General features: G+C 45.0%; 2 protein-coding genes across 5 annotated transcripts in view; one reads left to right on the top strand and one right to left on the bottom strand.

Moving 5' to 3' along the window:
* The window catches only part of SEPTIN2 (septin 2), a 33,867-nt gene extending 26,861 nt beyond the window's left edge, over positions 1-7,006 (bottom strand). Inside the window, exons 1-3 of one of the 4 annotated variants that reach the window (XM_032355470.1) lie at positions 6,374-6,460; positions 4,355-4,482; positions 3,927-4,037 (exon numbers count right to left, since the gene is read on the bottom strand). The gene's annotated coding sequence lies outside the window, so the exon portion shown is untranslated. Of the gene's footprint in view, positions 1-3,926; positions 4,038-4,354; positions 4,483-6,373; positions 6,492-6,743 lie in introns of those variants that run through there. The other 3 variants (XM_032355471.1, XM_032355472.1, XM_032355469.1) reach the window with 3 other exon arrangements.
* HDLBP (high density lipoprotein binding protein) overlaps positions 6,644-24,216 on the top strand; it is a 72,772-nt gene continuing 55,199 nt past the window's right edge. The window contains exon 1 of the mRNA XM_032355463.1: positions 6,644-6,784. The gene's annotated coding sequence lies outside the window, so the exon portion shown is untranslated. The remainder of the gene's footprint in view (positions 6,785-24,216) is intronic.

Raw genomic sequence — 24,216 nt, 5'->3', positions numbered from 1 at the left:
GAGAGGCAGAAGAGGGCTGTGGACTCATGTGCAGCCTCGCAAACTGTTGCCACCACCACTGCTGAGAAGGGGGTGTCTGTTCAGGCCTGGGCTAAAAGGGAAGACCACTGACTGAGGAGGTATGGAAACCTCCAAGCATAGGTGGAGAATTCAGGCAAACTTAAAGGAAAGTAGGACTGTTAAGCAAGAACAGAAGCAAGAGATGAATGCTGAAGAACCTTTTGGCAAGGAAAGGAATACAGTGGATCCTGGAAAAGCTTGGAGAACAGAGGTCCCGAGCATAAGGACTCCAGTGAACACATCTCCCTTCTTCAAAAAGAGTTAAATAGGCAAGCTGCAGGAGGAGGAAGGCAATAATTTTTTTTAAAAGGTTTTATTTATTTATTTGAGAGAGAGACACACACACACATAGTAAGAGAGGGAACACAAGCGGGGGAGTGGGGAGGAAGAAGCACCCCTCTCGCCCCCGCCAAACAGGGAGCCAGAAACGGGGCCTGATCCCAGGACCCCAGAATCATGACGTGAGCCGAAGGCAGACAGTCAACAACTGAGCCACCAGGCGCCCCGGAAGGCAATAATTTGACGCCAAAAAATAGTATCACTAGAATGAAGACGCAGGTACACTATTTAAAAGAAATAAAACTGGGGGCGCCTGGGTGGCTCAGCTGGTGAAGTGTCTGCCTTCAGCTCAGGTCATCATGTTTTCAATTTCAAGGTCCTGGGATGGAGCCTACCACATCAGGCTCCTGACTCAGTGGGGAGTAGTAATCTTTTCCCTCTCCCTCTGCCCCACTTTACCACTTGTGCTCTCTCTCTTTCTCCCTTTCAAATATATAAAATCTCAAAAGAAAAAAAAAAAAAGAAAGAAAGAAAGAAAGAAAGAAGGAAAAGAAAGCTGGACCTAAAAACTATGATTTTCAAACTCAGACATTGGTAGCTCAATTGAACAAACAGCCACAGCTGAGACTCAAACTGTGACTGGGAAGACCAAATGTAAGAATTCTTAATGCACAGGCAAAAATACAAAGATGATGATCATGGGTAAAAGACTTGGAGGAACAATCTAGGCCAACTACCTTGTTAACAGAAAGAGTTCTCATTAAGTGAAGAAGGGACAGAGGGAGGAAAAGAATATTAGAAAAAAATTTTCCTTAGAAGAACAAAGATCAGAGTCCACACATTAACCAACTGTCTGGAGTGAATTAAGGTCTCTCGAACAGAAGGGATATCCTAGAAAAATTCTATTAATAATATAAGGATTAGTATTAAACTACCTCAGCAAAACCTCTGAGTTGGCAGCGAGAGTGAGAGCATTCCAAAGGGAGAGGTGAAGGGGCAGAAGCAGCAGCAGACATCTTTTTTTCAAATATAGAAATTAAACATGTCTATAAAAGAAAAGGTAACCATAAAAAAAAAAGCAAACTTCCAAATAAAGAGACAGATATGGAACAGCAATTTGATCAAGCCAACAAAATTATGGAAAAGAAACGAGGAAAAATAATAAAATCAATCATTAAGTGGATGGATATGTTTAATAAAGTAACAAAAATGCTAAAAACAAAAGGACAGGATTAAAGTTACCGGACTGGTCAAACACAAAGAAAGAACAGACAACAGTATCAGTCCAAGTGAAATTTAAGGTAAAAATGGGACCGTGATAAAATATAGGGAAGATATAACATTCTTAAACTTGCATATACAAAGCATTACAGTAGATAAATACATAAAGCAAAGACTAGGAAATATACTACGTGAACTTGATAAAAATACAAATCAAACCCAAGACTTTAATAGCAAGCATTCCTCCAAACTACAGATTCAGTAAACAGAATATGGGCAAGGGTAGAGGAATGTGTGACACAACCAATAAGCTATAATTAACAGACACAGAATCTTGAGTTAATAAAGAAAAGCAATTAGTGAAAAAAATCAAGTAACTATTATAAAGAAAATTTAAGCAAATTTCAAAATAGATTTTTACAACTGATATTTTCAACTTGTGATCTGTTAGAACTGGCGGAGGGATAAAATACAACCCCAATTATTTGGAACACTCTGGATAACCTTTGGATAAATGAGGGTGACAAAAGCAAAATCTCAAGCTATCTAGCTACCAATGGAAAGAAGACAAAAGCAGATCTGTGGGACATCGTAAAAGCTTCAAGACTCTGATGAGAATTTCAGTTTTTGATATTCATTAAAGAATACAGAAGATATATTTGTTCTTACAGTATTGAAAAATGAAGTAACTCAGTAGAAAAATAAATAGATCCAAAAGCTAGTTCTTTGAAACAAATTTCTTCACAAGTACCATTTAGGGGCGGGGGGCAGGGAGTGGGGGCCAATACAGAAAAGAAGGTAAACATAGACTCAGGAGACTCCATGTATCAAGATGGCCACAGATTTGAAGATCTGGAAGAAATGGACGACTTCCCAGACACTGTAAATTACCAAAATGGAACCAAGAACTGGAAAACCTGACGAGAACAAATACCACTGAACAGCTGAATAAAATCTACCAATGAAGAAGGGACCAAAAGCAGGGAGAATTAGAGCTGCATTCCATCCAACCCTGAACAGGTAACACCCATGTCACTTAGGCCAGTACAGAAAAAGGGAAAGCACTCCAATTCATTTTATGAAGAAACTACAACTTTTAACAACAAACCCAGAGAGAAACCTAAGAAAGCGGCTAGATAGTTGTATGTCAATCTCACTCATGAATATAAACTGCAAAAATTCTCAATGAAATAATTTGTTAGCAATTAGGTTCCAGAAATATACCAAAAGTATCTATCTACATAAAGCTGTTACAACAAATTAAAGGAGATAATCCTATATGAATAGATGCTGAAGAGACATATGATAAAATTTAGCAACCACCTATAATAAAAAACACTAAGGAAACTGCTTAAATAAAACCCAGGGTATTCCCGAACACCAATGTTACTCTCATTACCCTGAGAGTAACAGGCAAATGTTACTCTCTCAACAATGGAATACTAAATCTATTTAAATTATAATCACTAATTAGGAAGGGAGGCCCATTACCACTGTAATTGTTTTTAAAAAACGCTTAATTCTCTGTCTCATTTTGTGGTTGTTCATTTGAATTAAGATCCAAACAAGATCCTCATATTGTAATCTCACCATGAAATTCAGTGAAACAACAAAATGAAAAAAAAAACAAAACAAAAGCTTTTTCACCAATAAGAATGAATACACCGAACACAAATGGTTCAGTTAAACAAAAACTCTAGCGTCGCCTGGGTGGCTGAGTCAGTTGAGCCTCCAACTCTTGATTTCAACTCAGATCATGATCTCAGGGTGGGGGGGCGGGGACCAAACCTCACTTCCAGCTCTGTGCTCAGCAGCAAGTCTGCTCAAGATTCTCTCGGCCCCTCCCCTCACCCAAATAAATAAATCTTAAAAAAAATCTAGAATTAAGTAATTTAGTAAGCTGGCTGGATACAAGCCAGACACAAAATAATTCCCTCCTGTACTAGTAATGAATATAAAGGAATGGAAATAGGGGTGAAATGTCATTTACAACAGAATTAAAACAAAAAGCAACCAAGCATGTAAGAACAAATTTAGAAAAAATAGGGCCTAGGTAAATCAAATCATTTTTATTTCTCCTGAATTAGTATATAAACATGGTCCAATCCCAGATGGAATCCTAATGTGGGTTTTTTCTTAAAGGACTGGATAATGTGACCTTCCAAGTTTACATGGAAAAGTAAAAGTGGGAACTTGCCTTAAAAGTTATCACATGTATCTTATTTCAAACCAGCCCAATAGGACATAAGATTGTCATGGAGGTCTCTCCTGAACAGACTTGCTTCTTCTCAGTGAGTCCTGGACCCCTGCTTGGGTTCTGACCAACTTCATCTGAACACCGTGAGGATGCTGTACCTCGAGCCTACCTGTGTTCACCTTATCCTGTTCAACAGGACAGAAGATGTTCCTTAGGAGAGAAGGGGAACTTTCACTGCTTCCTATCAGTTTCCTGCTGGAGGGAAGGCAGGGAGACCTATCTGGATGCACATGTATAGAATAATGGGGAATACAATTATTGGAACAGGCTATGAATTCTTTAATTTAGCAAGTTTTTCTTGAAATATGATATTTTATATTCAGTTTTTTTCCTGAAATATAATTGGGATCCACTACGATTTTGGAACAATATAAGTTATTTGCTAACTAACATAAAATGAAAATTGAAAGAGGAAAGTGGAACTTTTTGAAGCACCTGGTTTTCAGTGAGAAAGCCTTGATCCTACAACACAAGATGCTAATTACTGTTGATTAATTTAAACCATAACTGCAGTCCATTTGGATTCCCCAAACTCACTGTGGTCAAATAAAAATTTTGCTCTTTCCGGTAGTGCTCATCCTAGATGCTAGCAATTGTTTAAACATTTGTCTTTACTTGAACGTGGCTTCCTTCTTCCACAGAGCAATTCTCATAGAACAACGCAACTTTTCCAAAACAAAAGATGAAAAACAGATGGATAAAATTAGATTCTTGGCAATACATATAAATTTATTTTGCTAGTGGTATTTACACTAGTGGATTGCCCCTCACTACCAATTACAAACATGTTAATCTTCTATTTACATACATTACCCCCACACAAAATGACCCTGCTGTACGAGACCCCAAATGTCCATAATCCCTAATCCAGGGCTCTTGAGACACTCGGCATTCAGATTCTTTGGATTTTAAGAAGATACATACACTATACAACACAACCTCCTCAATGGCTACTTGGACAGCACACCCCACAATCAAATGTATCTTCTATAGTGACATACATGACCATTAACACAAAGTGGTATAAATACAGAATATAAAATGGCTTCAACCCAATTCTGCTGCCGAATGAGTTCTGATGTCCCCTTCTCTCTGGGAAAAAAATAAAAAACACCTTTTTCTTTTTCAACAGTTTCTGTCTTTGGGTATAAGGAGTTGGGTATAAAAGGGGACCTGAATCACATTTATGAATTATGACAGAGGACCGTCTTACCCCCTTTCCTTCCCATTTCTCTAGGTCACCCTGCTAGTGCAAAGGCAGTCAATGCAAATGTGATCTGATTGAGAAGCCCTTGTTCTTTACCCTGGAGTGCTGTGCCAGGTGAGAGATCCAAGTGGAAAATGGGGAAAAGCATCAGGATCACCTTCACAGCTGAGTGCCAAGATCTGACAGAGCAGTACACATTGTAAGTTAGGATATGGGTGGTATAAAGAAAGTTTGAGTGGCAGTTACCAAAACGGAAACTAATGAACCTCAAATCACAAACACTAGGAAACAGTCTTCGGGACCTCTACACTACAATGATTTAGACTGTTCAAGAAACATCTGACAACCCACTATGTGCTAGTCACTGTGCCAGACACAGGGTAAGGGTGACAAGACTCGCCCATCTCCTGCCCCTCAAAGAGCAACAATCTAGTAGATAGCTACCAGAAGGAACAATAAGGGCCGACATCCAGCGCGCACCTAATCCAGCCAGAGGCAACCTATTCTGGGCCGAATCCTGAACAACAGAGAAGGGACTACACAAGAAAAAACAAAGAAGGTGGGGAAGCTGGGTTTCAAACAGAAAGAAGGATTTGGGGCAAGACCAAAGGTGACAAAGACCCAGCAGTTTGAACTGCAACTTCAGCTCTACGTGTGGCGGGAGGACAGACACGATAAGGGACTGGTACTGACAAAAATGAGCCAAAAAGGTAAAAGGCGGCCAGGTCTTTTGGGTCCTCCGGCCACCAAGCGGGGACTTTCCTGAGAGCAAAGGCAGCCACAGGTCAGCTTTCCGTCAGGCCTTCATGGGAATGGTGGCCGCCACCCCCATCCTTCCGGGCCCAGCGGTGCACCGGGCAGGGGCCGCCGCCTCCTCCTCTCCCCTGCTTCGTCTGCGACCAGGAAGAGCCTTGGGAGCTCACCAAGACGGCAAGGACGTGTGAGGGCTCCTCTCCACCAGAGGATGGTGGGGTGGAAGGGCCAGATCGGGGAGACGACCGTACGCCTCACAGGCCGCAACCTGGGCTTTCCCTCCCCAACCACGACCGCCAGCGCCGGGTGGGCGCCCCGGGCCCAGCGCCGAGACGGCCCCACGGAAACCGCCCAGGGACGGAAGGGGGGTGGCTCGGGTTCTTCCGGGACACGTCCAGCCGTGAGGGCCCTGGGAACCGCGGACCCCGCGGAGGAGGAGGAGGGCCGGGGACCCCGGGCCCGCCGCCCCTCCCCCACACCAAACAAGCCGCCCCGCCCGCGCGCTCCCGCAGCCTGCTGACCGCCCGCGGCCAGCGGACACACGCCCCTTCTGCGTCGGCCTGCAGCTCGCGCCCCCCGCCACGGCGGGGACTCACCGCAAAAACTCCCCGCGGACAAGCAGATGAACCGGCGCCTACCGATCGCGCCGCGGACCCGCCCAGTGCCCGACGGACGCTCGCGCTCCGCCCTGTTCCGCCCGGTGCGCGGATGGCGTCATCACGTCGGCCCGCCCCCTTGCCAATGCTTTCCTCGACTCGACGCAACCTGGCCTTCCTCCCCTCCCCCATATGCCGGCTTTCGAGTGCGCAGGCGCAGGCCTGTCCGCGTTTTCCGCCTCTGCGCAGGCGCCGTGCCCCTCCCACGGCAGTTGGCCATATAGAGGCTGGGGGTGGGGGGGGAGGTCAAGCGTAGCCTCTTCTCCTTTACCAAGATGGCGGCTTGTCCCTGTTTCGCCACAGTTCCTACCTTATGAGCTTGGTTTCCTTACGCTGATAAGAGTGGAACAGGTAATGTGAGTCTGCCTTGTGGGTACGTAGAGTGGGATGAAGGGTGTTTCTTTACAAGGAGCTAAGTGACCGCTGAGGAGAAGTGGACGGGGTAGGAGAGGTCAGAATAAGAGTGCGGAGCGACCACGGGCCGGGAGCCTTCGCCTCCGGCCCTCTCCTCCAGGAAGGTGGCGGCAGCACCGAGCTGGGAGCCCCGGAGCCGGGTTGCGGAGGGTACGGCGAGCAGTCGGACGGGGCTGCTCTAGCCCCGGGCCGCCGTCGTCTCGATGGTGTGGGGGTTTTGCCCCTATTGGCAGCTGGGGGTCACGTGATCCGGCGGGGCTGTGCGCGGACCATCGAGTTGGGCGTCCGTCCCCGGGGACGTGGCCTTCTTGCGCCCGGGCTGGGGCCTGTGCCCCGGGGGGAGGGCGGGGCGGGCGCGGCCTCTCGCGGTCTCCTTGCGGGCAGGTCGCGAGGTGAGACCGGGGAGTGTCCCTGAGCCCACCGCGGCGACGTGGCTTCGGGACAGCCACGGAGCTGCACCGGCCGGGGTGTCCTTTCTCCCGGCGGCCTGCAGGCCCGCAGCGGCACGATGCAAATGCCTCGATCGGGGAGCGCTTGTGGAAGACCCCTGACTGAGCGTAAACAGTTTCCGAGGCTCTGATGGGCGATGGCGTGTGGGGGGGTGGTCCCTGGGGGCACCGAGAGGGCGTCGCTGGAGAAGGGGTTAGGTGTTCCGGGCATCGCCTCGGAAAGTGAAAGGGTTTGGGTCCCTGTGAGACCACAGGAAAAGCCTCTCCGTGTGGCTTTCACGGAGCCCTGCTTGTGGGCAGGGGAGCGCACTGAGGCCTCCAGGGAGTGGCCGTCCCCGTGGCTTGGTGTCCTCCGCGGGACCGTCACCTCTTGGCCCTTAGGGATTACGGCAGGGCACGGCACACTTGGGATTTTGTCTGCGGCGGCCGGCAGTGCCGCACGACAGAGTAAGAGCGGTGTCGGTCTGTGGACTCAGACCTGCCGCCTGGGTTAGGGTTTGACGCTTTAGAACGAGAAGCGCCTCCGAGCTAACCTCGTTGAGTGTGGAAGGAGTGTGCTGTACAGGAGTCGGAAAAGGGGTTTGGTAAAGAAGGCCCTGTTTTTGGAGCTCCCGGTGTTCTGGGTGGCAAACACCAGCCGGCAGGCAGCCTGTCCTAAGACTTTGACGCTAGGACACGGAGCAGCGCCCCTTCAAGTCTTGAGGGACAGCATTTGAAAGCCACTTAAATTCCTTACAGTGAGGACTAAACTTCCCGGTAACTTCCATTAAGTCCTTGTGTGTGCCGGGCCCTGTTCGTGGGTTCATCTCATTTCCTCCCACCGAGTTGACGTCAGGTGCATAAAGCAAGCACCCCTAAGGTGCGGTGGGCCCCAGCCGGTGGCTGTCGCAGGGCCCTCCCCCGTGGGCCAGGCTGACATCTCCCCGGCCTGATGGGAGATGTCTTCTTGAATCGTCAAGTTGTGTGTGTGCTTCCCTTGGTTTTCTTGTTTGGGGCATCTGATTGTCTGACTTTGGCCTCATAACTGCCCTTCTCCCGGGAACATACATTGCGAATTGTGTGCCGAGCACTCAACAAGGATTCTAGGGATGGAAACGTAAAGAGGATATAGACCTTTTTCTTTTCCTTAAGCAGTGTATGGTCTAGTATGGGGGATTCACCTGTAAAATAATTAGGTTACAGTGTTTTGAGTGCAGCAGTGGGAATATGTACAAAGTATGGAGGTATGAAGGAGGAGGTGCTAATTACCTGTTACAAAGTTTTTACAAAGAAGGTAGTTTTGAACTGCATTAAGAGGATGAGTAAGAGTTTTGCCGGAATGGGGTGTTCTAAACAGGAAGACTAGCTTCTACCAATGGGATGCGTGACAGCTGTAGTTGGTGACACAAATGGGCAAGGAGTTGAGAATTGGGCACACTGCTAACATCTCAGATGGTGGAGGGCTTCGCTCAGGTCCTGTTCTGAAGGACCTTCATGCCCTTCTAGTCCTGTCTAGGATGCTGTGACTTGAACAGGGTTTAAGCGATTACACTGTCCGCTTGGATGACTTAGGAGCAGTCCCAAGTGGATGAGCTAGAGTCTCCACTAATGCTTTCCACCTGAAACTTTTCCATTTATCAAAAGGGTCTGAGCAGAGAAAACACTTCTTGAAGTACCGGGTGATACTTAACATTTGATGAGGCCTGCAGCATACATTAATCCCCACAGGGCTAGTGATCATAGGAAGCCTTTTCCCCTTAACTATTAAGAAATAACCAAACTCTTGGAAGAAACGGCACACAACTGAGTTCTTAGTTGTCAAGCTACAGTGGCAAGAGGTCCAGCATGCATATTGAAAAGTTTTTGGCCAAGTGGAAAAATAGCCAGAGAGCATCAGTGTGTCAAAAGGCCTTTTCCCTTAAGTTATAAAAGCACCACAACACTCAACATTTGAAAACCAAGAAAATGAAACTCTTTTCATTTCTGTGACGTTTTAAAAATTGATTACACAAGTTATTTTATGCTAAAGTAAGTTTTTCTTTTGTATTTTTAAAGTCACATTTTAAAGGATTTTTTTTTAAGGTTTTATTTATTTATTTGACAGAGATCACAAGCAGGCAGAGAAGCAGGTGGAGAGAGAGGGGGAGGCAGGCTCTCTGCTGAGCAGAGAGCCCGACCCAGGGCTCAATCCCAGGACCCCGGGATCATGACCCGAGCCGAAGGCAGAGGCCTTAACCCACTGAGCCACCCAGGTGCCCGTTAAAGTCAGACATTTTAGAAGTGATATCCCTAGTAGGCTGTTTTACCAGATACGCTAAAGTTCCTCAGATACTGCTAGAGACCAGCAAGATCTGTTGTCCCAGACCTGGTGTGGGCGTCATGTTAGTCATCTTGATGGTCACCATTTAATTTGATAACAATACATTGACCATGTGTACTCTCCCTTAATACATTTTATTGGCATTCATTTGAATTTTTAAATTAAAGATTTTATATCAAGTCAAGGTTGTATCTTCAACTAGTTTTTTTTGTGGAAAGGCTTGTAAGGAGACACTGACTTTCCTTCCCCGGTCCTGCTTCCTCTCCTGCAGAGCACACACGTCCACCTCTTTGCCTCCTGCTCTAAACAGCACATGTACTCTCCTGTTCCATTGCTTTCCTCCTTGTTGCATGTCTTGTCTCCTCACTTGACCCTGAGAGTGGATGTGAAATTTCTAGCTCTCACCACTGTGCCTTCCCCGCACAAATACATGGCTGCCTAAAGCATGTGCACCTGTAGTTTGGTTAGTCCAGAATTTAGTGTTCATGTTGTGACTCCATAGTACCCTTCACTGCTAGGCAAATGGTGTGATTGGTTAACTTTTCCTTTCCTGCATCAGTTTTTGTTTTCCCTAAAGTTCTTGGTAGTCTTTTTTTTGTTTTCTGTGTATTGGTTACTAAAATTCAAGCCAAATTCACTAGTTGTCTAAATCTCCTTTCAAGTGATAGTCTTTTTTAACTAGTGAAATCAGTATTTCGTTAAGAGATGGAGAAGACTCCAAGAAATGGAGTCTTTTTTAACTAGTGAAATTCAGTATTTCGTTAATCTCATCTGGAATAAATATCCCCCAATAAACCTGCTGGATTCTTACTGCAGATCCCACCACCCCCTTGCATTGGGTCCTTGGTTTCCTGGAACCCATGTCTCTCTCTCTCTTGACTTATTACCCCTCTCATTGTGATGGAGCACTTCCTTAAGGGGTTGCCTGGGGACAGATGTGGGAAGATAAAGTTTTGAGTACATGTATGTCTGAAAGTGCTTTATTTCCAGTCAGAGTTCGACACCATTTTGTTCTGACTTCTGTCTTCAGGGTTATTGTTGAAGGCTTCAGACATTCTGATTCTTCAGCCTGTTTATGCAGTTCTTCTCTGAAGCTTAAAGGATTTTTCTCCCTGAAATTCAAAACACCCAGTAGAGTGATGTCCCTTGGAGGCTGTTTTCATCCAGTGTCTTGACTACTCGTGAGGCCCCTTTATTTGGAAATGCCTGTTCTTCAATGCTGGGCATTTTTCTTGATTTCTTGCTTTGATTTCTTTCCATTGGACCTTCTGGATAGGCGCTCTGATTTTGCATAGGTTGTCCACCCTTTTTTTTTTTTTTAAAGATTTTGTTTATTTAAGAGAGAGAGAGATAGCAAAAGAGAGTAGGAGCTGGGAGGAGAGGCAGAAGCAGGCTTCCTGCCAAGCAGGGAGCCCGATGTGGGGCTCCATCCCAGGACCATGACCTGAGCCAAAGGCAGACACTTAACTGACTTGAGCCACCCAGGTTCCCAGGTTGTCCACTTTCTTTCTGGAAGGTGTCAGCTTTATTCTGGCTGAGCCTTTGAGCTGTTGTCCACGTCCCTAAGAGTGTCCTCTGGCTTTCTCTGCCCCTGCCTCTTCTCACACACTGCTGTGGGTTCATAGCTCTTGTGCCTCCCCATACCTCTCTGAGGACATTCCTGAGCTTTCAGGTTTTCTTTCCCTGAAGTCATGGTTTGCTTCATGCTTCTTTTTGTTTGTTGGGGATTTTGACTTTCACATCAAAGCTTTTCTGTGCTATCTGCTGGTATTTTCCCACCTGCTCAAATGTCAGTAGTTGGGGCTTGCCAGCTGTGGTGTTACTGCAGAGATGTTCACTGGGCCATTTCCTAAGGTGCCCTGCCGGCTTCTTTCTGTCTCTTTAGATTCTCCACAAAAATTTCTTCCAGCCTCTTGGCTGTGCCCAGAGGGCCAAATGAGGGAGAAGACTACAATCTTAGCAATAACTGTGGACAGACTGACTCTACTGTCTTCAGAATGGTGTCTCACCTTCTGTTGTGATGGGTGTCCCTAGTCCAAAGATTCTGTTTCCCTTTCCAGGGGTGAAAAAAACACAGCCTTTGACCTGGTTGTGAAAGGCATTAAAAAAAAAAGTCCTTTTTAATAGTATTTTCTCTTCCCTTTTCTTTCTTGAGTGCCCACCAGCTGTGTTATTTTTAGCTTAAAACATGAATTTACCTTAATTTGTAATCTTGCTTTGTCTTACACCTGTGCTGAAATGCCCTAGTAGAAAAGAAGAGGTGAATAGATCAGTCTTCACTGTCAAGAAATGTAGCTCAGTTGGTTAAATGTCTGCCTTCAGCTCAGGTCATGATCCCAGGGTCCTGGGTTGGAGCCTCACATCCTCAGTTTCCCTGTTTAGCTGGGAGCCTACTTCTCCTCCTCCCCCACCCTGCGTTGTGCTCTCTTTCTCTAATAAACAAAATCTTAAAAAAAAAAAAAAAGAGAAAAGAAAACAACAAACCTCTTGGAAAGACAACTATGATGCATTTTAACTGGAATTAAGTATAGCAAGTGGTGAAACAATGCATATAACTCAATCCTATTTTTATTTACTCCATGGACTAATATATCTAAGAAAAACCCTCGGATAAAACAATTTTGGAGATACTTCTTGGGGGAAGAATCAGGAGGGATTGCCAGTTTTTACATTGTTTTTGTTGTAGTTGTGTTTTATAATATTTTTATGCTGAAAGTTCTATTCCTTGGTAGATGGCCCCTGCCTCAGGCTTGCTATAGTGTTAATAAAACCAGTATTCCTGGAGCCTTCACAGCCCTGCCCATCCCCACCCCACACTGTGTCCGGGGTCGTCGTCTTCCCCTGAGGCCCTTCCCTGAGGCTCGCCGCCCCCCTCCCCAACAATAGTGGGCCTTACCTGGAACAAGGAGAGGCAGGAGCCAGCCTTTAGTTAGCAAGGGCTATTGAGCAATCAGTATGAATGTTTTACAGATAAGTGTTTTCTAAAAACACTCTCAGGTTTTCCTTTTATTTGTATGAAGTGCTGTCCTTAAACATTCCTGAAGGTGGGCCTTGTGAGACACGAGACACGCAGCAGTGTTTGTCCCTTAGGATATACTGCCAGGCATATTGGTTCATTCTGCCAGCCTGGACAAAGGGTCGAAATGCTGGTACAGGTGAGAAGGTGATCCTCACTGCCCTGGGAGTCAGGAGACCTGGACTTAAGTTTGGGGCATGTTCTCTTTTTTTTAAATTTTTTTTTAAAGATTTTATTTATTTATTGGACAGACCGATCACAAGTAGGCAGGGAGGCAGACAGAGAGAGAGAGGGGGAAGTAGGCTCCCCGCTAAGCGGAGAGCCCGAAGTAGGGCTCGATCACAGGACCCTGGGACCATGACCTGAGCCGAAAGCAGAAGCTTTAACCTACTGAGCCACCCAGGCGCCCCTTGGGGCCTGTTCTCAATCAGCCTTGTGACTCAGGGTGTTTCTTGACCTGTAGGACTTTAACTCCTTCCTTTGAAAGATAAGAAAGCTGAATCTCTTGAGGTTTTGCTGTTGTTTTTAACTTCCGTGGTGATAGCACAGAACCGCTTGGTCAATTTATTTTATGAGCAGTTGAGTTTTTGAGTTTGGAGGGATGGCACCTCCCATTTTGTGATCCATTTTAAGGATGCACAAGTGATATGGAAAGCTTTGCTTAGTAAAGCTATTTTTTAAAAATTTTTATTTATTTATTAGAGCATAAGCAGCAGGAGCAGCAGAGGGAGAGGGACAACAGGCTCACCACTCAGCAGGGAGCCCAGTGCAGGACTCAATCCCAGGACCCTGAGATCATGACCTGAGCTGAAGGCAGATGCTTTTCCGACTAAGCCACCCAGGCGCCCTTGTCTAGTAAAGCTTTTATTCATTGATTCCTGTGAAATAGGCACCAAGCCCTTTATTTCCAGCAATGGTTCAGCTGGGCGATTTTGCCCCCCAGATACTATCTGGTGGTATGTGGAGACATTTCTGGTTGTCATGACTTGGGGTGCTACTCGCATCTAACGGTTAGAGGTCAGGGGTGCTCTGTATCCTCCAATGCCCAGGACAGCCCATGACAAAGAATTGTCTGATTCAAAGTCTGCAGTGCTGAGGTTGAGAAGCCCTGCTTTGTAGGGTCAGTCTTTTAAAGGTTCTGGGATATGGCTGTCACAGGCTCCATTTTTCAGCTGAGGAGAATAGAGACAGGCTGGGAGAAGCAGCTTGCGGGTGTGGCTGGCTTTGGGCTGTGTTGCCCTCATGTCACAGATGTCAAGGAGGGTGATGGTAATAGAAACTCCTCACAGAGCTGCTGCTGGCCCATCTCTGGTGAAGCCCTCCATATAAGCTCACTTGATCCTTATGGTGATACCACAATTAATTTCAGTCTCTTCTTACTGGCAGGAGACCAAGCAGAGTCAAGACCTGTGATGATTTCATCCTTATCTTTGTCTTCAGTTGTAGAAGTTTCACATGTTGACAAATTTACTTACAGTTTCTTCTCTGTCTCTAGGGCCACTCTAAAGCTTGGGGTCAAGAAGGCAATATGTCCACACCGTGTTTTCTTGAGTTTTTCCAAGAGTGGGATCAACCAGACTTTCTTGGAGCCAGATAGATATTCTACTGAAATAAATACTAAAATAAATACTAAAATTGCCCTGCCATCCTTTAGAATTTTGAATCTCTGTCTTTGGGTCAATCAAGTATTTATTTTTCACATCTCCATCAGTAAATTTCGGGTAAGGAATTGCACAAATTAAAGTCCCAGTCCTAAAGTCAACAAGTATGCAAGGCCCATCTCTGTAGTAAGATGCAGACAGCTACTGTCAGTCCATCTGTGGCTTCCCTAAGGGATCTTCTTCTCAGGACTCCTACTGGACCAGTGTTTCCATCATCCTATCATAGCCACTCATCACCACTGTCTCCCTATGTCCTCTGATGGACCTGCAGGTCTCATGGATTGAGAGTCCTCTCTCACTTGCTTGTTCCCACCCTGTCTAGGTTAGTGGATGAGCCATTGATAGGCTATTGCTTGTTCTGGACCCCTACAGTATGGCAGAATAATGTGGTTGTGGCAGATATCCTGTGTGTGTTTTGAGGGCATGAATAGGCAGGACAGTGTTGATTACTTAGACTTTGGTGAACTACAACAGGCTGCTAAATCTAGAACAGCTTTCTAGACTCAGGAATATGCTGGACATAGTAATAAGCCAGTCCAATGGTAAAGTCTCAGTGAGTCACTCTTGTGTTCTTCAACCACTGTTGAATTTATGGCCTCAACCAACCAAGGAGCAACTTTCTCCTGACGTTTGGATGTCCTTGGATTCACATACTGTTATAACCCAAGGGCGTTTTGAGCATGTGCCTTGTGTAGAAGCACAGCACAGCATTGCTTGGTGGTGTTCTGGCATAAAGCTCCCTCCTCATGCTGGTCTTCTGTACTGTGTCCCCTTTATCAGCACGCAGTCTTTTGTGTGACCTTCTAATAACCTCTTGCCTTAGGTGGTTGGGTTGAGCTGAGGACCACGTTTAGAAACCAGAGTGGTAATTATTGGCCTTGCTGCACTGGGGAGAGGGGACCTCATGATGTGCTTAGCTCTCTTACCACTCATGAGCAGGACACACAGTCTTCCCAGCAGTAAGCTTCAGGATACAGTGCAGGCTGGATCAGTGCTACTTTGGGTTTCTTTTTGAAGAAGGGAAATAACTTCAGCCGGGTGCATTCAGTGAGTATTATCTCCTGTGCCACAGAAACTGTGGTGCGGGGTTCTTACAGTATGAACTTGCTGGTGGTACTTGCTGGTGTTAGGCCAGAGTCCTCACTAAATAAATGTGACTGGGAGGGAGGGCGGTGTGAGTCAAAAAAACTTTGACTCTACTGAGGGTCAGGCACAGAGGGCGTGGTGGCGAGTTCCCCTGATCCCAGGTTTGGAGGCATCCTGCAAACCTCTGGGTGTGTGTTTCCTGGGGGAGGGAACACAGTCTTTTCTCGCAGGTTCCTTGACAGCCGCTACCTGCATGGCAACCGCTCCCAGCCTCCCAGGAAGGTTTGCAGCTGGAGGCCCTGGAGAGAGAGGACTCCTAAAGAGGTTGCCACAACAGATAGCCTTAGGGGAAATGGCGAGACCAGAGAGAACGCCCTTATCCCCGAAAGGACCGGACCTCTTGGAACAAGTAAAGGTACAAGGGAAAAGAAACAACAAAATGTAGAATTAGAAGAAATAATTTTGGAAAGGGTGTCGTGTATTTGGCTTTGTTTTGCTTTTTTTAAAAATTTGGTTGAGGGGGCGCCTGAGTGGCTCAGTGGGTTAAAGCCTCTGCCTTCAGCTCAGGTCATGGTCCCTGGGTCCTGGGATCGAGCCCCACATCAGGCTCTCTGCTCAGCGGGGAGCCTGCTTCCTCCTCTCTCTCTGCCTACTTGTGATCTCTGTCAAATAAATAAATAAAATCTTTTTTAAAAAAAATTGTTTGAGGTGAGTGACTTGTGGCAAAGTGTTTCTGCTTCTCAGAGCTCCCTCAATAGAAAATGTGTGGTTTCTGAGCCATTGTTATATAGAATTGAAAACTTTTGGACCTCTCGTTAACTCTTTCTTTAGAAATTGTAAAAAAAAAAAATTGAGAAAAAGAGGAAAGGATGGCCCTGTGTGAACTTTTGCACCTTTCTGTTGCAACATTCTGACAGTCGTAAACCATGTTGATTGTGCCCCGTAACTTAGAGAAGGCCCTGGAGCGTGTCTGAGTGGGACTTTGAAGTTCGCTTTTCTCTCGCTTTGTGCCCTTTGTGGTGGAGATAGTGTGCGAGCTCCCAGGCGTCGCGTGTCGGGGGCAACTGGTGTGGACGACGTGTGAAGATGTCTGGCATCTGCTGTGGACAAACTTAGATGTATGTCTTGCTCTTCCTTTTGCTTTTATGTGATAGGCTTTTTGATTTTATTAGTACTCAGCTCATTTGGAAATATCTTTCAAATGGAATTGTGGATTGTATGTACCATTTTGACTTTTTCTGGTAAGTAGAAGATTAGCTAGGTGGTCCTGTAGTGCTGGCTTAAAGCAGTGTGTGAGATCCATTTGAAGAATACATTTTCTTTTGAAACAAGGCTTCTATTTTAATACATTTGCTTATGCTTGGAGCTGACTTGCCAGCCCATGAGACCAAAGTTCTGTGTGGCCTTTGTCGCCCGCCAGTGAGCTCAGCAGCGCTGCCAGGCTGCCTGTGCACAGAGCCCCTTGGCTCCCAGCGCTCAGTGTGGCGGTGTCTGCGATGCACAGAGAAGAGCCAGCTGCAGCCAGGGTGACCCATTGGGTGTGGTGCTGTCAGGGTCCTTCCTTAGTTACAGGTGCTGGAGACGATCATCGTGGCCCGGTGAGATTGGTAAATGCAATTCTTCTCTGAAAGATTGGGCAAACAGAGACAATGATGTTATTCAGGGAGAGTCAACAGCTGATCTGTGAAAGCATGGGCTGGCTCTCCTTTGATCTGTGAGACCTTTGGCCTTAGCTTATGTGGGCCTCACCTTCTTGTCCTTGGTCAGTTGGGCCTTCGGGTTCCTTCCACTGCTGAGGATGCTGCTGACCTGGAGACAGTACATGCAACCAACCTCCAGCCCATCTGGATTAAATGTGGACTTGCTTTCAGTTTGTGCTGGTAGTTTTAGGACTAAATCTTCAAGGAGGCAATAGCCTGTGAAGGATTCAGTGGTGACGGGTGGGTCTTCCTCTTCCATCGGACCTCACGGGACTTGACTTAGAATTAGGCATCTGCTGTCAGTTGGGCAAATGGCTGTATGGAAGGCTGTTTTCATTTTATCCTATTTAGCACTGATTTGGTGTGCATTAAGGGCTCTTACAAAAATACTTTAATTCCAGAATATACTTTTTGTTCATCATCTTACATCCTCGCGCCATCCCTGAAGTGGGGGAAGATGTGCTTTCCACTCTTAATCCAGTGCTAGTTGACATGGTCACTCTCCTCGCCCAGCCTAGATACTGCTCCCCTCGTCTTGGACCGCGATCCTCTCACATGGCAGGGTTTGCCCCATCTGCTAGTGTCTCTGGGTCTTGCTCAGAGAACAGTCTGTGATTGGGGTTTACAATGCTGTCGGCTACTCCAGATGGAGCATTTTGTGCTTTTCCCTTTTGGATGTGGTGTCTGAAAAGCCCAAGCAGCGCTGAGGGGCCCCAGCAGATCTCCTGCCTTCTCCTGGGGGCGCCAGTGTGGAGTCCGTGCTGATCTTGCTGCTGTTCGGGATGTGCCGGCTGTGCTGCTAGTGGCTTCCTTGACACTTTGTGATGGTTTGAAAATCTGCTTTTATGAATTTCGAGAAGATGATCATAATAACAGGCTTTAGTAAGATTGGGGTAAAAAACTTTGTTACGTTATGTAAGACGTGAGTGAAATATGCATTGATCTGAATAAATTAAATATATAATCAATAGTCCTTTGAGCTTGAAGGATCAGTGCCATTGGCCACCCCTCTCCTGTATTACATTGATACCTTTGTTTCCAAAATAGGCATTTATTTATATTACTTTTTTTTTTTTTTTTTTTTTTTTTTTAGAGAGAGAGAGTGAGTTCATGGGCACATGCGGCGGGGGTGAGGAGCGGAGGAAGAGGGAGAGAATCCTAAGCAAACTCTGCGGTGCACGTGGAGCAAGGTGCAGGGCTCAATCTCAGGACCCTAAGATCATGACCTGAGCTGAAATCAAGAGTTTGACACCTGACCGACTGAGCCACCCAAGCACCCTGGCATGCATTCATTCATTCATTCACTTATTTTAATTAAAAAGTACTACTATCCTCTAATTTTTTTAACTGTCTTACATAGGAGTTGCAAGTATGGTACAAAACACCTTTTCTGAACCGTTTGAGAGTCAGTTGGGCATATGAAACCTTACCATCCTCGGATATTTTTATGTTTCCCACAAACAAAATACTCCCCTCTGACCACAATACAACATCAAAATCCGGAGGTTAATGAGAATACTTTGCTACCTTCAGACCCATTCACATTTCACCAGAAGGATCCAGTTCAGAGTCAGGTGGAACATTTCCTTGCTGGGTCTCTGTAGTCTTCTTCAGAGTGCAGCATTTCTTCCATCTTACCTTGGTATTCTTGATCTTGGCACTCTAATGATTATAGGCACTTATTTTGTGGAATGTCTCTCCACGTGGGTGTGTCTGCTGCTTCCTTTTGCTTAGCTTCAGGCTTTCCGTCTTTGGCTTAAAAAACAGTGCAGAAGGAATGCTGGGTTTTCTTTGCGTTGTGTAAGGTGGCACACACACATTCAGTGTGTCCTGTTACTGGTGCTGTTCACTTTGGTCATGGATTAAGGTGGTGTCTGCCAGACTTCTCCCCTGGGGAGTCTGTATCGTTTGAAGTGTGTGGTGGCGTGGGGAGGGGGATACTTGTGAAACTAAATGTTTGTTCGGTCAGACTTTGGTTCTCATCACATACCTGTATCACCGCTCCCTGTTTTGATTCAGTGCACCCTCCCCGGCTCACCATTTATGGTAATGTTCAGTGTGACGAGCAAGAGCCCCCTTTTCCTTCTGATGCATCCCCTTATTTGTTTCAAACATCTTGCTTTTTGGTACAGAAAGACGCTCTGGGCTTATTCCTTCCCTGTCCCTTCAAAGAGGCCTGGTACTTTTTTTTTTTTTTTTTTTTTTTTAAATTTTTTTAAAGATTTTTATTTATTTGACAGACAGAGATCACAAGTAGGCAGAGAGGCAGGCAGAGAGAGATGGAGGACGCAGGCTCCCCACTGAGCAGAGAGCCTGATGTGGGGCTCGATCCCAGGACCCTGGGATCATGACCCGAGCTGAAGGCAGAGGCTTTAACCCACTGAGCCACCCAGGCACCCCAGGCCTGGTACCTTTTGATGGCAGGTGGTCTTAAGAGAAGCAGAGTGTGGACACCAGGTAGCTTGTTGAAGTGTTACCGACCCAGGGCCTCTCAGTGGATAGAGCCACAGAAAATGCATGTGTGTGTGTGTGTGTGTGTGTGTACACATATATGCACGTACACATTTACAGGTACATGTATGCACACACTGTATGATTATGACACAATCATATCTGTTTTTCTGTATTGAAAAACAAGTTTATTCCAGTACTTCCAATTCTAGTCAAATATCTTGGTGTTCATCCCAGTTTCTCCCTTTTAAATTGGTAGCTGTTTTTCCAACAGTGATATTTCCAACAGTGGTGCCAGTGTCCTTGCTGTATTTGCTTATTGGAGTAGTCAGCCCTGTGTGTTACCAGTCACCTTGCTCAGCCTCTGCTGTTCCCACCCATGGACATCCTCCCACTTCACCTGGGCTCTGATAACACCAGCAATGTGGACATACTCTAACGTGAAAGCCCAAGTCGTGTACACTGTCTTTGTGCCCTCTCCAGGGCATTGCCTGATCCACCGCTTCATTGTTTGTGACCGTACACCTCCTGTGACATGGACACATCACTGCAGTTGCTCACTGATGCACACTTGTGTTTTTGGGTTCTTTGCCTCTGACGGTGCTGTGGAGAGCAGCTTTCTTGTGTTACACCTATGCCTTTTGCTCTCTGCTGCTGGTACTTCTGGAAAGTGGCTTCTCTGAAGTGTGATCACTGAACAGGATTGTATGTTGTTGGTGATGTTTTAAATTGCCTTCTAGTTTTACGTGTCCTCAGTAGTCCTGTTTTTCCTCACCATTTCAAAAATTGCACCAGTTTTGTTGATCTTTATTGATCTCCTGAAGTAAGGGCTGAGTGAAGATGAACATTCATGTTTATTATTTTTCTGTGAACTCTGTGACCACGTGTCCTAGCCTGTTGAGTTGTTTGCCAGAGAAAAATTCTTTTGTAGCCTCACTTCTATATAAGATAGTCTATGCTTAATGTGAAATTCTCAAGCTATTGCAGGGTCAAATGAGTCAGTACCTTCCTTGATGGTGTCTACAGCCTGTATATCGGGACACTTTTGCAACCCCAAATCACAGGTTTTAAGGCTTGATTTTTTTTCTTTGAGATCTTTAATCCAGCTGGAATTTGTTTTAGAGTTTGGTGTGAGGCAGGGATTAATTTTCATACTTTTTCCAAAATGGAAATTTGTTACTGGCTAACTTCTGTTTGTTGCTGTCCTTCCTTACTAATTTGAAAGGGCACTTGTGTCAAATGATAAACTACTAAATACTCATCAGTTTGTTTTGTTCATACTTTTTCCTCCTCCTGGCAAGTACCAAGTCTAGGAACTATTGCTTTGTAGTGTGTTTTGCTAATTTTAGGTGAATCTGATCTCTTTTATTTTTAAAAAAAATTTTTTAAAGATTTTTATTTATTTATTTGTCAGAGAGATAGAGTACAGGCAGGCAGAGGCAGAGGGAGAAGCAGGCTCCCCACGGAGCAAGAAGCCCAATGTGGGACTCCATCCCAGGATGCAGGGATCATGACCTGAGCCTAAGGCAGCCACTTAACCGACTGAGCCACCCAGGTGCCCTTGAACTCTTTTTTATATGCCAAATAATCTAGGCAGATTTTATTTTTAGGTGAATCTGGGAATTTTTCTTAATCATTAAAAAAAAAAAAAAAACCTCCTGGGTTATTCGGTTAGTTTCTTAGGGCTGCCCTAATAAATGTACCTTCAGACAACAGAAATTTATTCTCTCCCAGTTCTAGAGGCTAGAAATCTGGCAGGGCCACACACTCCTTCTATGGGCTTTAGGAGAGAAACCATTCTTTAACTCTTTTGGTTTTTGGTGGCAGCCCGCACACTTCTTGGTTTGTGGCCACATCAGCCCAACCTTAGCCTCCATCTTCATACAGCTTTCTCCTCTATGTGATGTCTCTTTGCTGTCCATGTGTGTTTCAGAATACTGATGTACTGAACTTTCCTTCCATTTTCCTAGCTTTTTATTATAACAGAGGGACTTCGAGACAGATGGTCTTCTGCAAATAGTGGCATTTGTGTCTTTGCTTAATTATGTCTTGTTCAGTTGCATGTTTGACAGTCTATGTCAACAGTGGACATCCTTGCCATTTTGTTACTTATTTTAATAGGTTATTTTTAGCTTTACTCTAAATAAGATATATTTTACTTCTGGGCAATATTCTTCATGTGGCCATTTTCTTCTTTTCCTGATGTTACATTCCATAGGAAGCAAGGACTGCATATTGACTTTCGCATTCTTTTGGGTATTTATTTTTAAAGGTTTTATTTATTTATTAGGGAGAGAGAAAGAAAACGTAGATGGAGAGTGAGAGAGAAAAGCAGACTCCTCACCAAGCAGGGAGCTTGATGCAGGGCTCCATCCAGAACCCTCAGTTGTGACCCAAGCTGAAGGCAGATGCCCAACGAACTGAGCCACCCAGGCACCCCTCTTTTGGGTATTTTTAAAGGGTTTTCTATGAGTCATATATAGGTTTATTTGTTCTCCTTTGAGCTATAAATTTGAGATGCATACATTTCCTAGTAACAAATCCTTACTGCATCCCTAGAATAGACCTTACCTAGACATGGTATCTTACTCTGTGAATTAAATGCTGGATTTATTGGTTTACTGTTTGTTTAAAAAGTTACCGTGTTTGGGGCACCTATGTGGCACAGTTGGTTAAGCGTCTGAGTCTTGATTTCTGCTCAGGTCATGATACCAGGGTTGTGAGCCCCATATTGGGCTCTGTGCTGGGCATGGAGCCTGTTTGAGAGTCTCTCCCTCTGCCCCTCCCTGCCCCACTCACACCCGTATATTCTTTCTCTCTCTCTAAAAAATACAAACCCCCAAACTTCCCATGTTTGTAAACTGGTTTACAGTGAAGAATCTTTTTTTTTCTGCAGCACCCACTCATTGTTTGGGGAAGCAAACAGAGCCTTGATTTACCACTGGGGATTACCCTTTCCACCAGTACAAACTATGTTTTGGATGAAATGGCCCAGCTGCCTGGGTGGACCCTGATTGGCTATGGCTAATAGACATATCCCATCTTCTTGGTCCCTTGACTACAGTTACTGGTCCCCTGATGGGCTTAGAATCCAATTAATGCCAGTGAGATACAAAAATAATTTGTGAGGGCCCCATGAGGCAAAGAAGCTCTTACTTCCTTGGGAGCTACCAGAAGATACAATTACTGCCATTTGTAGCGGTTCTTATTTCAAAACCAAGAAAGGATAGTATTGTATCATTGTGAGTTTGTATTCTTTGTGTTGTCTTTTCTTTGTCAGACTAGAAGGAGTTAATTGCTGCTTAATTGCTGTTTTCTTAGAAACTGATTTTGGCTTTGATTGATCAAGTTAGCTATTTTTTATTTTTGTTTTCTATCTCACCGATTTTTTAAAATTTATTTATTTTTTCAAGTAGGCTCCATTCTGAGTGTGGAGCCGAACATGGGGCTTGAACTCAAGACCCTGAGATCTAGACCTGAGCTGAGATCAAGAGTTGGATGCTCAACTGACTGAGCCACCCAGGAGCCCCTCACCAATTCATCTTTTGTTTATTTTTCTTTTTAAAAATTTTCTCTTTCCATTTGACTTGAATCTTTAGCTCATTTATCTTCACTCTTCCTTATAATAAAATTTAAAAGTTTGATTCACCCTCTGAGTGCAGCTTTGGCAGCATCCTTATAGATTTTAGTAAGGAGTTCTTCCTGATCCTTTTTTTTTAAAGCCTTTTATTAGGAAAATGTTCAAACATACCCTGAAATAGAAGAGAATACTGATGACTCAGATACCTAAAAACCAGCTTTAACAATTACCACATTTTGCCATTTTGGTTTTGTCTTCCTCTGCTCTCCCTAAACTTTTTTAGTTTTGAGTATTTTAGTATAAGCAAATCTCAGATTACCTGCCACTTGGAAATACTTTAGCATGTATCTTTAGTAGAGGAGGACTTAAAGAAACCATACCTGATAGAATTAACTATATGTTGTTAATATTGTCCAATATCTATTCTGTGTGTAGTTTTCTCCAAAAGTCATACACAGGGTTTATTTGAATCAAAACCCAAAGAAGGTTTCTCCACACTACATTTGGTTGATGCCACGTTTGTCTCTCTCTCTTTCTCTCTCTCTCTCTTTTTTTTAAGTACACAGAAGCAGGTGGGGGGAATATTAAGCAGAGCCCCGCTGAGCACCGTGCCCCAAGTGAGCCCAGCTTGACAAGGCAACTTGCCACTCCAGGCTCAAACAATCTCACAACCCTGAGATCATGATCTGAGCTGAAGTCAAGAGTTGGGCACTTAAACCCACTGAGCCACCTAGGCAGGGGCCCGTCTTTTATGGGTGTTGTTTGTTTGTTTGTTTGTTTTTTTAAATCTGTAACAATTTTTTCTTTCTCTTTTTTTTTTTAAATGCCATTTACTTATGAAAGCTACAGAGCCGTTGGTGCGGTGGCATACCCCATTTTCTGGGTTGGGTTGATTGTATCGTGGTATGTAGTGTGTTTCTGTGATCCTCTTATTTCCCATAAACTGATAGCTATGTCTAAATGTCTAATTTGTTCCAGGTTTGACTTTTTGTTTTTTCAGGGCTGTGTGGGGTGGGAGGTATAGGGGTCAAAAACACATTCTGGTGGTGTCTGGGTGGCTCAGTTGTTAAGCATCTGCCTTTTACTCAGGTCATGATCCCAGGGTTCTGGGATTGAGCTTACGGCAG

This window comes from Mustela erminea, chromosome 8 (genome assembly GCF_009829155.1).
Source record: "Mustela erminea isolate mMusErm1 chromosome 8, mMusErm1.Pri, whole genome shotgun sequence".
NCBI classification, from domain to species: Eukaryota; Metazoa; Chordata; class Mammalia; order Carnivora; family Mustelidae; genus Mustela; species Mustela erminea.
The sequence above is the reverse complement of the archived record's forward strand: the minus strand, read 5'-3'. Positions and strand labels throughout refer to the sequence as shown.